The sequence below is a fragment of the Neophocaena asiaeorientalis genome, unplaced genomic scaffold, assembly GCF_003031525.2.
Source record: "Neophocaena asiaeorientalis asiaeorientalis breed wild unplaced genomic scaffold, Neophocaena_asiaeorientalis_V1.1 scaffold825, whole genome shotgun sequence".
Classification (NCBI taxonomy): Eukaryota; Metazoa; Chordata; class Mammalia; order Artiodactyla; family Phocoenidae; genus Neophocaena; species Neophocaena asiaeorientalis.
In genome coordinates, this window is record NW_020173937.1 from 85,062 (window position 1) to 93,224 (window position 8,163).

Consider the following 8,163-nt stretch of genomic DNA (forward strand, 5'->3'; position numbering starts at 1 on the left):
TCCCAGCCCCGCCGCCGAGCCGCTGCAGCCTCTCGTCAGGGCCGAAATCTCGCGAGGACTGGGCCGCCCCACCCAGTCCCCACTGTTCAGAGGCCGCACGCCCCCTCCCCCGTCCCTGGCTGCAGTTCCGCATCCCTCTCCCGTACTCTGACTTCCGTTGCCGCTCCAGTCCGGGGCCCGGGGACGCGCGTGGGGAGCGACGTTCGGCTCCTGGACGTGGGGGCGGGGGTGGGGGGCGTATGCGGGGCCAGGACCTGCAGCTGGAGCTGGGCTGCCGAGGGCGGGCCCTGGCCCTGCGGGGGCGGCCCCGAGACCAGCGGTCAGTTCGGGGCCGATGCCCTGGTCTCCGTGCAGCCCGACTTAGAAGGGTCTGGGGGTGGACGGGGGCTTGGCGGCCTCGCCCAGGAGCGGGTCAGCGGGAAATTCGGGACCTGAGGACTTGGCTCAAGCGGGAGTCTTGAACTGGGCTGTGCAGGGCTGGATCTCTTTCCCACCGAGAAGAGCTGGCCCTCTGGCTAAACATCCCAGAGAATGACATACACATGCTTAATAAAGTGTTTACAGCTATTTATTCTTTTCCAAGGAAATCTGAACGTTTCATCAGAGAGTAGCAATTACATTCAGGAAAAAGCAAGCGATTGACAAACAGCACAAATCAGTACATGGCTTTCCTCTACGGAGTAGAATAAATGCCCCAGAGTTGAGAGAAGAAATTGGCCGCAGAGAAAGAAGGCTCACTTCGACGGTCCTTAGGACTCAGGTGGCAAGGACTGGAGTAGCTCAGACTCACGGCACTCAAAATAGGGCCTTATCTCCACACCCTCTCCAGCATTTATGGCATGGACATATATACACTACCAAACGTAAAACAGATAGCTAGTGGGAAGCAGCCGCATAGCGCAGGGAGATCAGCTCGGTGCTTTGTGACCACCTAGAGGGGTGGGATAGGGAGGGTGGGAGGGAGACGCAAGAGGGAAGAGATATGGGAACATATGTATATGTATAACTGATTCACTTTGTTATAAGCAGAAACTAACACATCATTGTAAATCAGTTATACTCCAATAAAGATGTAAAAAAAAACAGGGCCTTAATGTTTTCCAATATAATTTTCGCTCAACTTTTTGAGGCGCTCAATGGGACAGCAGCCATGTTATTCTTTTACAAACATTCAGGCAGAAACACTTTTGGTTAGAATAATTCATATAGAGGTTAATTTTTAAATGCCACGTTTTTTCATATTTTCAACTTATTCCTGTTGGCTATGTTTTTCATTTGCAGCACCTTTCTTCCCAGAACTTTAAGTACCAACAAACAAAGAAACTGGAGAATAGAGTAACTGAGGCATTAATTAAGAGATTAAGGGAATCGGGCAGCCGCTGGGAGTAAATCCAGGTTTAACTCAATCCAGTCCTTTATCCCTGAACCACTCACTACCTATGAACACAATTGAAATGTGTCATTTTAAATGGGCTGAAAGACTCAAAAGAGCAGTTCCAAACCTGAGTTCTCTAAAACCCCAGAAAGGAGGCCAGGAGCAGTTTTCATTATTTCAAATAAAGTCTAAAGGAATCCTATAGGAACAAACTATGCTGAAGTTGCACACACACTAGATCCAGTTTCCTTTCCTGTCTCCAATCAACTCGGTATTGAAAGCCTAGTTCTGCAGATCAAAAGCTCTTATTGTGACAAAGAAAAGGAAAATGTGGTTGTCGGAGAAGACGGTTTATTATATCCCGAGGGTGGGAGGGAGGGGCATAAGGGGCTGATGGTGAGAAATGGCAGAACTTCAGAATTCGCGGTGGATGGAATTATTCTTTAAATACAATTTTATAACACCAATTTCAAGACAGTGAATGACATACACTTGTTAAATCGCTCATGATTTTATATGAAAGAAAAGTACAGCGTAAAGAATATCTATCTTCCTACACATTACTCAGCATGTTTTGTTTAAAATACACATAGAATTACATCCAAAACAAAGCAGTATTAACTAATCTCCAAATGTCAGTGAACCTAACCCTAACTGAACACTCCACCCATAAGCGTGGTCCTGGTCATAGGAAGGGTTACATTTTGCTCCAGAGCACGGGTCTAATTGATGGATGACCATGACCTAAAGCAATTGGTGACCGTTACACTCTGTTTTTCTTCAAAGATGACAGCACAGTCACTTTAAAGGTGGCAAGAAGGCTGACTTTTTAGGAAACTAGGCATTATTATGAGATACTAGAGTCATATCAGAAAAATACTTGGCAGTACAATTACACACTACCCCCCCTTTTTTTGACACTTTCTGAAGACTAAACATTGATATTAAACTTGTTAATGTGAAAAACAGCTTAGTCAAATGTCTTGAAGTTCTTGTTCTTTTATGTCTTAAAGCACTGTCAACAAGGTCATGGGTTAATTATCAGGCGTTCACTTTTCCAGAACATTAAAAAAATCACACCACGTGATCGATGAAAAAACTAAATGAAGCAATGTTATTGTCTGGTGGGTAAAATAAGTGTGGAAGAGTATTAATACCTTCATTTTTATTTATTTTAAAAGTGATTATTTTCAGTTCCATAATTTGATTTTCTAGCCCAGCTAAAGAGAGGAGAGGCATAAAAATAGGCACATGTGATGCTTGACAGAGAAGAGATAGAAAAGCCATTTGCCTGACAGAGAAGAGATAGAGAAGCCATTTTAAAAGAAAAATGAAAACTCAGGAACACACTATTTGAGTCTAAATAGCAGTAGGCAACTCAGGGACTCTAAGCGCCTCACTGCACACAGCCGATGTGTAGTGTGAGGGGCTGAGACAGGAAATGGGGCCTGTACGCTGCCTTGGATGCATCGCTAGCTGGGCTCAGATTCCTCATCTGTACAGGTCTTACTCCAAAGACTGACGGGAGTTATTAGCACATGGGGACCTCAAGAAATGACAGCTATTATTCTTCTACCTTATAAATCATATTTTTCTGCCTTAGCTATTATATTTCTAACCTTTAAAAAGGTACAAATATATAAGATACATTTTAGGCTAAGATAAAAAGTTTTAGTGTTTAAGAGAGAATATTAGGTGCTTGGAAAATTCATTTCTATACAATACCTTATTTGTTAATGATGCTGTAAATAAATGCCTTGGAATAAAACATTTTTCTACGAAAAAATAGGATAATGTGTCAAATATGAGGATAAGAGCTTGAAAGAAAAGATTTGAACAAATGAAGGACCTAATCCCATCTCTTTATTAGAATGACTAAGAGTTGTTCTTTTTTTTTTTTTTTTTTTTTGGTACGCGGGCCTCTCACTGTTGTGGCCTCTCCCGTTGCGGAGCACAGGCTCCGGACGCGCAGGCTCAGCGGCCATGGCTCACGGGCCCAGCCACTCTGCGGCATGTGGGATCTTCCCGGATCGGGGCATGAACCCGGGTCCCCGGCATTGTCAGGTGGACTCTCAACCACTGCGCCACCAGGGAAGCCCCGAGTTGTTCTTTTTTTATTATAATTTATTTATTTTTGGCTGCATTGGGTGTTTGTTGCTGCACTAGCTTTTTCTAGTTGCCGTGAGTGGGGGCTACTCTTTGTTGTGGTGTACGGGCTTCTCATCGCGATGGCTTCTCTTGTTGCGGAGTAAGGGCTCTAGAGCGCAGGCTCAGTAGTTGTGGTGCACGGGCTTAGTTGCTCCGTGGCACATGGGATCTTCCCGGACCAGGAATCAAACCCGTGTTCCCTGTGTTGGCAGGCAGATTCTTAACCGCTGCACCACCAGGGAAGCCCTGTATAAACTTTTTAAAGACAATTTTAACATGTCTTTCATGGAATAAGTCACCTGCCAATGGGTGAAACTATAAGAAATTTTCTTTCTTGCCCCCCAAAAATGTGCTACATCATTTCAGTAAGTTCTGCCACAAATGATCCAGATGCTTGGACAAGACAATTATCTAAGCTATGACATATTAAAAATGACATATTACAGGAGAAAAGCAGCTCCAAAACTAAGACTCCCTAATTAGCTCAGGCTCCGGCCCAGAGGACTGGGCGTGGCTGTATTTAACTGCCTGGGAAATGGCTCTGGAAGGATGCTGGCTCAGCATTACAAAATTCCTGGATTGGCCAAGATGCTGGAGTAGAAAGCGACTGAGCTCACCTCCTCTTACGAGCACAACAAAATCACAACTATTGGCAGAACAACCATCCGTGAAAAAGACTGGAACCTTCCAGAAAAGATCTTCCACAATTGAAGACAAAGAAGGAACCACGAGATAGGTAGGAGGGACGGACTTGCGATATAGTCAAGTCCCATACCTCCAGGGCCCCCAAACTTGAGAATAATTACATTGCAGAGGTTCTCTCAAAGGAGGGAGGGGTTTGAGCCCCATGTCAGGCTCCCCAGCCCAGGGGTCCTGAACTGGGAAGACAAGCCCCCAGAGCACTTGGCTTGGAAGGCCACAAGGACTTACTTTTGGGGGGGCCAGAGGGCTGAGGGAAATAGACTTCATGCTTAAAGGGCACACACAGAATCTTACACGCTCCAGGACCCAGGGCAGGGGCAGTAATTTGACAGGAGCCTGGGTCAGACTGGCCTGCTGATCTTGGAGAGGCAAGAAGCCACTGCAGCTCACCCTGGGGACACAGGCGCTGGCGGCAGCCATTCTCGGAAGCTCGCTCCTTCTACCACGTGGACACTGGTGCTGGGAAGGGCCACTGTGGAACCCTTCCTCTAGCTTATTAGCCCCAGGACACAGCCCTGCCCTGGCCCAATAGCTTGTAGGCACCACTGCTGAGACACCTCAAGCAACTAACTGAGTGGGGACACAGGCCCACCCATCAGCAGAGAGGCTGCCTTGAGACCTCCCGAGCCCACAGCCGCCCCTGGACAAGGCCCTCCCACCAGAGTGCCCAGGAACCAGCTCAGCCACCAGTCGGCAGGCACCAGCCCCAGAATCCCCTGGGCCTCAACCCTGCCCTTCAGGAAGCCGGCTCTAGCATCCAGACCAGCCTCATCCACCAGGGGGCAAACGCCAGACGCAAGAAAACCACAGCTCCACAGCCTGCAAACCCAGCCTGCCCGCAGCCAGCCAGACCCTACCCTGGGACCAGCTGGGCCCCAGCCCTGGCCAATAGAAGGCCAACACAAGCTTCAGGACACCCTGGACCCTGGACCCAACTGTGTCAGAACAATTCCCCCCAACCAGAGATCCAACACCAGCTCTGGGACCCCTGGGCCCTGCAACCAGACCCCAGGACCTGGCTCTGCCCACCAGTAGGCTGGCACTAACCCCAACACCTGGGTTCACCCACCAGTGGGCAGGCAATAGCCCCAAACTCTTCTGGACCGTGACTCTGCCCACCAGTGAGCCAGCACTAGCCCTGGAGCCCGTGGGGATTCTGCAGCCAGCTGCCTCCTGACCAGGCCCCACCAAGCAGCAGCTAGCAGCCTCCACACAAGGCAGAGCTTGGCAACCAACCAAACCAGGTGCCAACCAAGCCCACCAGACTGCCCACATAGTCAGCCTGCCACAACAGAAGGACCCACACAGTCCTCACAGGGGGAACACCTAGAGCATACAGCTTGGGAGACAAGAGGGGGGTGCACTGCTGCAGGGGACGTCTCCTACAGAGGGCCACTTTTCTAAGGTTGTGAAACATAACCAACCTACCAGATACATAAAATTACAAACAGCAGCTTAAGTGAAATGAGGCAACAGAGGAACGTGTTCCAGACGAAGGTACAAAATAAAACCCCAGAAGAGCTAAGTGAAGTGGAGATAGGCTACCTACCCACGAAAGAGTTCAGGGTAGTGATTGTAAAGATGACCCAGGAACTCAGGAGAAGAATGGATGCACAGAGCAGGAAATTAGAAATATTTAACAAAGAACTAGAAAATATAAAGAACAACAAAACAGAGATGAAGAATACAATAACTGAAACGAAAAACACACTAGAAGGAATCAACCATGGACTAAATGATATAGAGGAACAGATCAGTGAACTGAAAAACAGAGTAGTGCAAATCACTGATGCTGAAAAAAAGAAAAAAGAATGAAAAGAAATGACCGTGTAAGAGACCGCTGAGACCACATCAAGTGCACTAATATTCACATTATAAGGGTCCCAGAAAGAGAAGAGAAAGAGAAAGGGACTGAGAACATATTTGAAGACATAATAGCTAAAAACTTCCCTAACCTGGGAAAGTAAACAGTCACCCAAGTCCAGGAAGCACAGAGTCCCATACAGGACGAACCCAAAGAGATACACACCAAGACACACAGTAATTAAAATGGCAAAAGTTGAAGATAAAGAGAGAACATTAAAAGCCACAAATAACATACAAGGTAACTCCCATAAGGCTATCAGCCGACATTTCGGCAGAAACCCTACAAGCCAGAAGGAAGTGACACGATATATTTAAAGTGATGAAAGGGAAAACTTACAACCAAGAATATTCTCCCTGGCAGGGCTCTTATTTAGATTTGATGGAGGTCAAAGCTTTATAGACAATAAAAACCTAAAAGAGTACAGCAACACCAAACCAGCTTTACAAGAAATGTAAAGCTTCTCTAAGCGAAAAAGAAAAGGCCACACCTAGAAACATGAAAATTACGAAAGGAAAAAGCTAATCAGTAAAGGCAAACATAAAGGAGAGGTAGGAAATCATCTAAAGCACAAAGCTAGTAGGAAGGTTAAACGATAAGAGAAGTAAAAATCATCTATATCCACAATAAGCAGTTAAGGGATACGGAAGACAATCAGATGCAAAATATGATATCAAACATAGTAATCGTGAGAGGAGGAGTGTCCAAAGCAGGGATGTTAAAATGCATTTGAAATTAAAAGATCAGCAACTTAATTCAATCATGTATACATACAGATTGCTATATAAAAACCTGATGGTAACCACAAACCAAAAATTTGTAATAGATACACACAAAAAAGAAAAAGGAATCCAAATGTAACACTACAGGTAGTCATCAAATCAAAGCAGAAGAGAACAAAAGAAGAAAGGAATGTAACAGACCTACAAACAAACACAAAACAATTAACAAGATGGTAATAAGAACATAATATCAATAAATACTTTAAATGTAAATGGCCTAAATGCTACAATCAAAAGACACAGAGCGGCTGAAATCAACACGAAAACAAGACTCATATATATGCTGCCTACAAGAGACTCACTTCAGATCTAAAGACACACACAGACTGAAAGTGAGGGGATGGGTTCGTGCCCCGGTCCGGGATCCCATATGCCGCGGAGCAGCTGGGCCCGTGAGCCATGGCCGCTGAGCCTGCGCGTCCGGAGCCTGTGCTCCACAGCGGGAGAGGCCACAGCAGTGAGAGGCCCGCGTACCGCAAAAACAACAACAACAACAAAAAACAACAAAGAAAATTAAAAAAAAAAGATATTCCACGCAAATGGAAATCAAGGGACAGCTGGGGTAGCGATACTTATACCAGAAAAAATAGACTTTAAAATAAAGACTGTTACAAGAGACAAAGAAGGACACTACATAATGATCAAGGGATCAATCCAAGAATATATAACAATTGTAGATACACGCACCCATCATAGGAGCACCTAAATACACAGAGCAAATATCAGCAGACATAAAGGGAGAAAAAGACAGTAACGCAATAACAGCAGGGGACTTTAACACTCCACCTACATCAATGGACAGATCACCCAAGCAGAAAATCAACAAGGAAACACTGGCCTTAAATGACACATTAGACCAAATGGATTTAATAGATATATAAAGAACATTCCATCAAAAAGCAGCAGAATGGGGCTTCCCTGGTGGCGCAGTGGTTGAGAGTCTGCCTGCTGATGCAGGGGACGCAGGTTCGTGCCCCGGTCAGGGAGGCTCCCACATGCCGCAGAGCGGCTGGGCCCGTGAGCCATGGCCGCTGAGCCTGCACGTCCGGAGCCTGTGCTCCGCAACGGGAGAGGCCACAGCAGTGAGAGGCCCACATACCGCAGAAAAATAAATAAATAAATTCGTACAGCCTTTCTGGAAGACTGTTTTGTAGTATAGTATATATCAAATATGAAATGTGAGTATATTTTATCCAACTACCAGTTTTAAAGAATTTGCCATAAATAAATAATTTCACAAATGCAAACATATTCAGCACAGTATTATCTATAGCAGCCAAAAAAAAAAAAAG